This window comes from Apium graveolens, unplaced genomic scaffold (assembly GCF_009905375.1).
Source record: "Apium graveolens cultivar Ventura unplaced genomic scaffold, ASM990537v1 ctg1468, whole genome shotgun sequence".
Lineage (NCBI taxonomy): Eukaryota > Viridiplantae > Streptophyta > Magnoliopsida > Apiales > Apiaceae > Apium > Apium graveolens.
The window spans coordinates 47,170-57,860 of record NW_027417252.1 but is presented as its reverse complement, the minus strand read 5'-3'; the positions used below and the strand labels follow the sequence as shown (position 1 = coordinate 57,860).

The 10,691-nt window shown below is 37.1% G+C and overlaps 1 non-coding gene across 1 annotated transcript; it reads left to right on the top strand.

The window, feature by feature from the left end:
• The first annotated feature begins 290 nt into the window (after window positions 1-290).
• Window positions 291-397, top strand: LOC141699891 (small nucleolar RNA R71). Its single transcript, XR_012566143.1, has one exon. It is a non-coding gene; the product is annotated as a small nucleolar RNA R71 (small nucleolar RNA).
• Window positions 398-10,691: the final 10,294 nt, after the last annotated feature.

The window sequence follows — 10,691 nt, the reverse complement described above, 5'->3', positions numbered from 1 at the left end:
TAGCTATTTGATTAACTCCATACGTAGCCAGAGAATCAACCTTCATTGATAGCGCTTAGAGCTGGGCTGCAATAGCGGTGGCTGCATCAACTTCCAGAATACCTGCGACCTTGCCTGACGTCATCCTCTGAGTTGGGTTTTGATGCTCATTTGCAGCCATCGTCTCTATAAGATTATATGCCTTAGTATAGCTTTTATCCCAAAAGGCTCCTCCAGCTGCTGCATCGAGCATGGGCCAAGATTGGGCCCCCAAACCATTATAAAAACCAGTGATCACCATCCAATCCGGCATTCCATGATGTGGACATTTTCTCAACATTTCCTTGTAGCGTTCCCAAGCCTCGCACATAGATTCTGTAGGTTGCTGCGCAAACTGAGTAAGAGCACTCCTCATAGCAGCAGTCTTTGCCATTGGATAAAACTTCACCAGAAACTTTTGCGCAAGATCTTGCCACGTAGTGATGGACCCAGCTGGTTCAGAATGTAACCAGTTTTAGCCTTATCCCTCAGTGAGAATGGTAAAAGCCTCAACTTGATAGCCTCATCAGCCACACCATTATACTTAAAAGTGCTGCAGATCTCGACAAAATTCCTTATGTGCATGTTGGGGTCTTCAGTTGCCGCTCCTCCAAAAGAAACAGAATTATGCACCATCTGAATAGTGCCCGACTTGATTTCAAAGGTGTTAGCTTGAATAGCCGGATGAAGGATGCTTGACTGAATGTCATCAATTTTAGGCCGAGAAAAATCCATAAGAGCTGGATCAGCTTGAACAATACGATCTCCCATGTTTACTGGTTCTTTCTGCTCAGTTCCTGAATCCGAATCCTCAAAATCTAACTTCTCCGGAATATCAAGAACTTCGTCTGTCTCCTCATCTGTATCTAAAGTCCTCTTGCGAGAACGAGTTTGCATAAACGCTTGCTAAAGTACCTGAAACACAACCGAAAAGAGTAAGTAACTACTACGTCCTAATCACTGAGTCCTAATGACCAATGATGGTAAGTACATAAACTAAACAAATACGCCGAGTCCCCGGCAGCGGCGCCAAAAACATGTTAGGGCGAAAACACGCACTAATATTCACGCAAGTATACGCGTTCGCAAGTAATATAGAATACTTTCTAGTTCGTTCCCTCAGAGACTCAGACTAATTTATTGTCTAATTAAACTCACTCACCAATGTATGATTACTTCTCAATGTTAAGATAATAACACTTAAAATTGTTGATTAAATATTAACTATAATTAACTACTCAATTAACCACTTAACTAACACTTCAATTTATCAATAATAAAACACTCATGAGATCACAACTTCATTATTACTTCCTTCTATAGCCATTGTTATTACCTTTAGCATGTGACAGTGATGACATTAATCGAATAACACGAAACTGATAAAAGCCAACTTTCATTGTACTAATACCATTCTACCAAGCATCCACAATTAAGATAGAAGTTGAATAGTCATCAATTATGTTGAGTTCCTATATGTCTACAGAAATTGACAACACAACGATTTAAGCATAAGTTATCCCTTTTGATTACATAGGGCAAATAAAACTGTTAGAGTTACCCACTAATCATGCACAACGTACATGAACCTATGCTAGCATGGCAAGTTCTAAATCTCAAGATCCACCGTCGCTTCACACGAGATTAACACCCTATCTTATATGTTCGCGATGCACATAAGACGAATACGCACAACCAATACTAGATATCATGCAATCATCACACACTAAAGTATTAAACAATTAACTAAAGAATTCCATAATAAATCCGTTGTAACCCCATGATCACGATTAGCCCATAATAGAACTTATCGCCATCATGGGTTCATATGAAATCATGACAAACAACACAAGAAAATAATAACTACACTAATTATATTAAAACAGAGTACGTCACAAGAGTAAATAAGTCAAAGCAAGAAAACTAGCATCCAACGTTACAACGAAACAAGAATCACAAGAAAATATGCTTCCTCTTCGTTGCGGTGTGCTAAATCGGTCTTCTTCCTTATCTCATTCGCTTCTTGCGTAAAACTCAATCTAAAACATAATCCCCTTAATACTCTCCTTAATAATCTCTATGAAAACGTCTCAAATCTACCTATATAATAGTCCCATAAAACTCAGATTACATAGAAGTTGGAAGCCACACAGAAGTAGAAGTCTAAAATAATTCAGCTTTTTCCCCCGACCTTGCGCGGCCGCTCAGCATTGCTGCGCGGGCGCGCAGGACCCTACTGGAAAAATTCCAAGCTTGCTCCATTTCTTCGCCGTAATCTGCCCATTCCTTTCCTCTCGCAATGGTGAACACATGCCAAGGCTTATTCTTGATGATTCCTCCCCCGAAATGCAACTATTACCCTGAAATGCATAAACACTAGAAAAACGCATCAAATACACAAAATACTTGATTTCAAGACACCAATTTAAGCCATTTTAAGACGTTCTAAGTGGTATAAAATGCCACTTATCAAGTAGCTCCCTCAAGAAAAGGCAAGGGAAAAGCTCTCATCACAAAGTCCGATACTGAGTCATCAAGTTCTGATAGTGATGATGACTCAGAAACTGAAAGCTTACCTGAGATGGATCCTGATGAAGAGATGATGAAGCTGTGTGCTCTTATGGGGAAAGGAATTACATGGATTGCATAAAGGAAATTCAGAAAGGGAAAGAAATTTTCCAGGAAAGGTGCAAGTTCTGGTAAGAGAGGTTTCAGAAAATTTGAAGGCAAAGGAGGAAAGTCTGACAGAGGAGATTACTCAAATGTCAAATGCTACAACTGTGGTGAGAAAGGCCACATATCTCCTGATTGCAAGAAAGTGAAGAGTGACAAAGGCAAAGCACTTGTCACAAAGAAGAAAATCTGGACAGACATTTCAGATTCTGAAAGTGAGGTGAACTATGCCTTAATGGAAAATGCTGATAGCAGTTCTGATGCTGCTGAGTTAAAGGTACCTCAAACTACTTATGCCTTTCATACTGATGATATTACTGAGTTGAGAAGATATCTTAAAACCGTGTTCATTAGTTATAGAGATCAAACTTTAACATGTGAAAGATTAACTTCTGAAAATCTTGCTTATAAAAAAGAGGAATGATTATTTAGAAAAAGAGTTAGTCATGTTCCATCAAACTCAGAAAGATAGAGATGATGCCTTTTATGTTAGGGATGAAGTACTTAAAATGGATGAATCTCTAAAAACTGAGTTAGAAAAGGAAAGAGAGATTATCAGGACTTGGACTAACTCTGGCAGAACAACTCAGAATTTGTTAAGTAGTGGAAACTGGAAAGAGGGTTTAGGTTATGGAGATGATAAGAATGATAAGGGAACTGTAGAAATTGAGCCTATAGTTGTTAAACAAAAGCCAAAGGTAAATCCTGTTAAGTTTGTAGCTGTAAAGTCTGATATTGATAAATCAGAAGTTAAAGAGAAATTAACTTATGACAAACTAAAACAGGATAAGCCAACTGAAGATAATATAGGCTTAATGACTAAGAAGCAGCTTAAGCATAAGCTGAAAGATGTTAAGAATGTAAACAAGGTAAAGCCGCCTAGGAAAAATAGGAATGTAAAGGAAGGTGTGAATAAAAGCAATGATTATAAGCCTGTTCCTAATGCTCCTAGAAAGAAATGTTATAACTGTGGAAACTCTAACCATCTGGCTTCTTTTTGCAGGAAGAATAAGAACATAAACTCCTTACCTTCAAAATCAGGAGTTAAGAGTCAGTCTGTTAGATATAGGCCACAAAATCCTTGTTTTCATTGTGGTAGTTTATGGCATTCCATTTATACTTGTAAGGAATATCATAGTTTGTACTATGATTATTATCAAATAAAAGCTTCTTTAAAGAAAGTTAGCATTGTTCCTTCTAGTGTAAGTTCTGATGCAAAGTCTGATACTGTAAATGCTGATAAGAAGAATGTTCACAAAAACTCTGATGCTAAATCCGCTACAACTGTTAACAAACTTAATAAGGCCAAAGAATCCAAGCAAGTCTGGGTCCTTAAAACTAATCATTAGTGGTCTTTGTGATTGCAGGGCAACAGGAAAAACATCCAAGTTCTGGACAGTGGATGTTCAGGACATATGACTGAAAATAAAGCCCTGCTATCAGACTTTGTGGAAAAAGCTGGCCCAGGTATTTCTTATGGAGATGGAAATATGTGAAAAACTCTGAGATATGGCAATGTCAATCTTGGGAATATCATCATTGAAAAAGTAGCTCTAGTCTCAGGACTTAAACACAATTTGCTGAGTGTTAGTCAAATATGTGACAAAGGTTTCCATGTGGATTTCTTTGAAGAACACTGTGAAGTTGTAAGCAAATCTACAGGCAAAGTTATTCTGAAAGGATACAGGCATGGTAACATTTATAAAGCCAAGCTTTCAATAAGTACTAATGGTTCTACAATCTGTCTGTTAAGTAGAGCATCAATTGAAGAAAGCTGGAATTGGAACAAGAAACTCTCTCATTTAAATTTCAACAATATAAATGAACTAGTCAAGAAAGATCTTGTGAGGGGACTGCCAAAATCAGTATTTGCTCCTGATGGCCTTTGTGATTCATGTCATAAGGCAAAACAAAGAAAATCTTCATTCAAGAGCAAGACTGAATCTTCAATTCTTGAGCCTTATCACCTACTATATGTTGATCTATTTGGTCCAGTGAATGTCATGTCTATTGCAAAGAAGAAATATGCTATGGTCATAGTGGATGAGTTCACCAGATACACATGGGTGTATTACTTGCACATTAAAAGTGAAACTGCATCTATCTTGATTGATCATGTCAAACATCTGGATAAATTGGTCAAAGACTTTGTGAAAATTATAAGAAGTGATAATGGCACTGAGTTCAAGAATTTGATTATGGAAGAGTTCTGCAAATACCATGGAATAAAGCATGAATTCTCTGCTACTGGAACTCCACAGCAAAATGGAATTGTTGAAAGAAAGAATAGAACTCTTATGAAGCTGCACGAACTACGCTTGATGAAGTAAAGTTACCAACCTATTTTTGGGCTGAAGCTATGCAGACTTCTTGTTTTAATCAGAATGCAACACTTATCAACAAGCATGGAAAGACACCATATGAGATGGTGAAGAAAAAGAAGCCAAATCTGAAGTATTTTCATGTATTTGGATTCAAGTGTTTTGTTCTTAAGACTCATCCTGAATAGCTATCCAAATTTGATCTAAAACCCGATGAAGGAATTTTTGTTGGATATCCACTTTCCACAAAAGCCTTCAGAGTCTACAATTTAAGAACAAGGGTTGTCATGGAATATATCAATGTCTCTTTTGATGATAAGAAGATTACTCGACTTGAAGATTTCAATGATCATGATCAGCTGAGATTCGAAAATAAAGTTTTAAATTCTGATTCTGTAAATCCTGACAGTCTAAATCCTGATACTTCAAACTCTGATGGATTAAACTCTGATGTTATTGAAACTGTGGTGACTACGCCAAAGGAAAATTCATCTGTGCAGGGGGAGCATACTGAAGATCTAACCACATCTCAAGAAGCATCAGAATCTACAACAGGCTCTTCAAGTTCTGATTCGTCAAGTTCTGATGGGCCAAGTTCTGATAATTCTGGAAACTCATATTCTGATATTTTTAGAAACTCAAATTCTGAAGGATCCAACTCAGAGGGCATAATTTCAGGGGGAGCATCAGAAAATGTTGATGGAGACAACATGGATCATGGGGGAGCATCCAGTTCTAGAGATAACCTTCCACCTGCAAGGCAGTGGATTAAAGCATATACACCTGACTTAATTGTTGGAAATCCTGCTGCAGGTGTCAGAACTAGAACAGCTACATCAAATGAATGTCTCTATCATTCTTTTCTTTCACAGACTGAACCAAGGAAAGTGGAAGAAGCTCTTCAAGATGCTGATTGGGTGCAAGCAATGCAGGAAGAGTTAAATGAATTTGAAAGAAATAAAGTCTGGACCCTAGTGCCAAGACCAAAGAACAGATCTTTTATTGGTATAAAGTGGGTGTTCAGAAACAAAACTGATAGTGATGGAATAATTACAAGGAATAAAGCAAGGCTGGTTGCAAAAGAATACTCTCAATAGGAGGGAATTGATTATGATGAAACATTTGCACCAGTTGCTAGATTGGAAGCTATAAGGATATTTTTGGCTTATGCTGCACACAAAAAGTTTACAGTCTTTCAAATGGATGTGAAAAGTGCTTTTCTTAATGGAGAATTGGAAGAGGAAGTATATGTTGAACAACCTCCAGGATTTGTAGATCCCAAATTTCCTAATCATGTCTACAGGCTTGATAAAGCATTTTATGGCCTTAAGCAAGCTCCAAGAGCATGGTATGAGACATTAGCTCAGTTTCTTCTGGAAAGTGGATTTAACAGAGGGACAATTGATAAAACTTTATCTATCTCAACCATGGAAAGGACTTACTTTTGGTGCAGATTTATGTTGATGATATCATTTTTGGTTCTACAAATGACAAACTTTGTAAGAAGTTTGCCAAGCTGATGCAGTCAAGATATCAAATGAGTATGATGGGAGAACTTAGTAATTTTCTGGGCCTTCAAGTCAAGCAGAATCAAGAAGGAACTTTTATTTGTCAATCTAAGTACACCAGAAATTTGTTGAAGAAGTTTGGAATGCAAGATTGTTCAAGTACATCCACTCCTATGCCCACTGCAACAAAATTGGATAAGGATACTGGTACATCAATAGATATTACTGATTACAGAGGTATGATTGGCTCACTACTCTATCGAACTGCAAGAAGACCTGATATCATGTATGCTACCTGTCTTTGTACAAGATTTCAAGCAGATCTAAGAGAACCTCACTTAACAGCTGTGAAAAGAATTTTCAAGTACCTTAAGGGTATAGCTGATCTGGGATTGTGGTATCCTAGAGAATCAGACTTTAAGCTAATACGTTACTCAGATGCAGATTTTGCAGGATGCAAAATTGATAGGAAAAGCACAAGTGGAAGCTGCCAATTTCTTGGAGGCAGATTGGTTTCTTGGTTTAGCAAGAAATAAAAGTCAATTTCCACATCAACTGCAGAAGCAGAGTACATTGCTGCAGGAAGCTGTTGTGCACAGATTCTTTGGATGAAGAATCAGTTACTGGATTATGGGTTAACATATTCTAAAATCCCTATTTACTGTGATAATCAAAGTGCTATTGCTATGACAGATAATCCAGTTCAACACTCAATGACAAAGCACATCAGCTTTAGGTACCACTTCATAAGGGAACATGTGGATGAAGGTACAGTGGAATTGCATTTTGTTCCAACAGATCAACAACTAGCAGATATCTTCACAAAACCACTGTGTGAAGCTACTTTTACAAGATTGGTAAATGAACTTGAAATGGTTTTAGGTTCTTTCTCTCAATCTGCCTAGTTTATATTCTGATACATCAGACTTTATGATCAGTATTTACAGATATTACTATCTTTGTGTATTCTGTGCTTAAATTGAAATTTGCTTAAGTGCTGATTGTTGTCTGATGTGAATTTCTAAACTCTGATAGTGATATGGATGTTTCTGTGACTATTCAATCCAATGAGGATAATTATGCTAGATGCTGACCTAGTAGTCTTTAAATACTAAAGATCCCATGTTTGAAGTAATTGTTTATGTGGAAATCTTTTAACATAAGCAAATTCTGACATTGATCTTAGTTGAAGTTTACTTTGTGTATCTTATTACTAAGTGAAAAACTAGAATAGTGCTTCTTATCTGTTAAGTTCTGATGTTAGTAAATCTGATGGATGTACTAAGTGCTGATAAGCCTCACTTATCAAAAGAAAAAGAAAAGAAATAAAAAATCAGGTACTCCTTTGAGATCTAGAGTAAAAATGTGGAAGGGAAGACCCAAGTGCATTGCTGGTATTAAGTAATATGCATTAGAAAAGCAAAATAAAATTTTCTTGGTGACTTTTCACATTCTCTGAATACTAGAGAAATACTCTGATAACAGCATAAATTCCGATAAGCAGTCGTGACACACTTACACTGAGAAGCCACTGTAAAAAGGAATTTTAAAAGATGCATAAAATGAGCACAAAACTGTTCAGGTGGACTCATGCATGAACTTATTCTATAGTAGACTTCAGAATAGTGACATATTTTGAGCAAAGTTCTTAGTTATGCCTTATTTCTAAGATGTACTGAAGTGAATCAGACTTTACTATTTTTCTGATATTTAGCTTAATGCACACACATAAACTCCATATCAATGATGAAAATTACTGTGGTGATAAATGTTGTTTTAGATTAACAGTTTAAGTGTCAGTTGCATAAATTTTGAGGACAAGTTCTGATGGAAGTTCTGATGATTAAGTTCTGTTGAACCCATATCAGTATTTGTGTGAAGAATTACAGGAATAAACATTCACATTTCGAGTAAAGGAGCCATATTCTGATGACTTTTAAATTCTGATAATAAACATGTTCTGATACTGACGTGGCAGTATTTATTTACTTGGTTTATTTTTGGTCATTACTTGAACGGTCATATTTTTACAGAATATTGGTTTATATGAGATAAATCAGTCATAATCATTATGGGTTAGTGGTTAACATGTATGTCCTGAAAAACTGCATGTGCACAATAATTATTGCTTATTTTACGTGCCCATTAACTTCTGCTCTACCCGTTTATTGACTGTTCACATTGTGCCAGGTGTAAAGTGTATCCCATGCTCCAAAAATACAATTGTTGAGTGGAGAGAGTTTATATATGAGAGATAAAAGATTTTCTAATCTTTTACTTACTTTTCTATTCTAAATCTCTTTTACTTTCTCTCTCTCTCTCTCTTATTTTCTGAAGTTGTTTTTCTCTCAGGACTTTTCACAAACACTTTGCAAACATTCTCTTACTCACTTAATTTCTTACAGAGATGGCACCAAAAGACGTAATTTTCGATGGGGCTAAGTTTGTTCCTAATAACTTCTCCGCTATTCTTAGTAAGGCAGAAGCCCCATCAGAACTTCACTTTATTCAGGACTTTCTTACTAGTTCTGATATTGGGTACGCTTTGACCCAACCTGATGCCGTCTCTGGTACTCAAGTGCTGGAGTTCTGGAGAAGCGGAGTATATGATGATGGCGGTGCTCAAGGGTCCCCAAGTATTATTTTTTCATCAGGGGAGGATGAGCATGTCATGACATTGGCCACGGTTCGACAAGCACTGCAGCTGCCTGAGAACTTTATTTATTCTACTGTTGAGGAACCAGTTCTTCAAAACATGATGGCCAGTCTGGGGTATAAGAGGACATTGGCAAAGCTGGGTCAGTTGAAGAGATCTTACATACGGAGGGAATGGAGTTTCTTCTTTGACTGCATAACCAAGGCTTTTGCAAACAAATGTTCTAATTTCGATGCAATCCCCATATTCAGCCAACAAATCGGGTATGCTCTCATTAACCAAACTGATTTTGATTATGCAAGTATTGTCTTAGGTTTCATTGGGGATAGAATGATAGAAGACAGAAATACTATTTACTTTGCTATATTCTGTTAGCTTATTTATAGTTTTTGTTGTGATGATAAGCCCCAATCAGCTAGTGAATTAATTCCATCATTCAGACTAGCTAATAGAGCTTTTAATGACTTATTATCTACTGATAATAAGAAGGCTGTGTTAAGACCCCTCCAAGTTCCTTTATCTATCAAACAAGCCTTAATAACCTATGATCCAGTTAAATACACTGAACTATATCCTGATGTCCAACCATGAGAACCTCAACCATCAACACCTACCACATCTACACAACCACCTCAAACTTCTCAACCACAACCATCAGCACATCCAGTGAAGCCTTCATCTTCAAGACCAAATAGGACAAAGAATGTACCTCAGTCTCAACAGAAAAAAAGGAGAATTATTCTGAGAGATGAATCGGATTCTGAGGAACGGGTTCCTATTTCAAAACCTGTTGTTATAGAAGCTGAGAAGGTCTCTTCTCAGAAAGATACTATAACTGGGAATTCTAGGCCTCTCAAAAGGCTTAGAAAGCTAAATCCTGATGATAAAGCTCCTATAGTGTCTCCACCCTTGAAGAAACTGAAAAAGCAAAGAGCTCACAGGGACACGGTTGAATCAGATTCAGAAGATGAGGAAGCAACTAAGAAAGGGGGTCAGGAATCTCTGATCCCAACAGAACCAATTGTTATTGAATCACTTCCTTCTGCACAACCAGAAACTGCTCAAGACAGAGTGCCTACACCTCCTGTGTCACCTATAATTGAACAAGTACATACTGATGACCCAAGTACAAGTGCTGAAATTGATATTCATAACTTGATTGTGCCTGAGGTTCTGTACTTGGAAGCTCCAGTAACTCAACTCACTCCACCAACAACACCAATTCAAGATGCTGATTTCAATGAAGATGTTCCAACTACACCAATTCTGAATTTGGATGATGAGAATTAGATTTTAGGTGGGCATCAAGATTTGGCTGTTGATCAGAACTTAGATGTGGCGCCCTCCAAACCCGGGTCAGAAGTTTGGGGTCCACACACATACACCTTATTTATAACCTGCTTATAATAATAATAATAAAGATAATAATAATATGCAGTGACCCTACTTATCAACTACCACGGATCGCAACAGGTTAAAGTATGCACACAAGCCAACCACACTTACTTATATTAC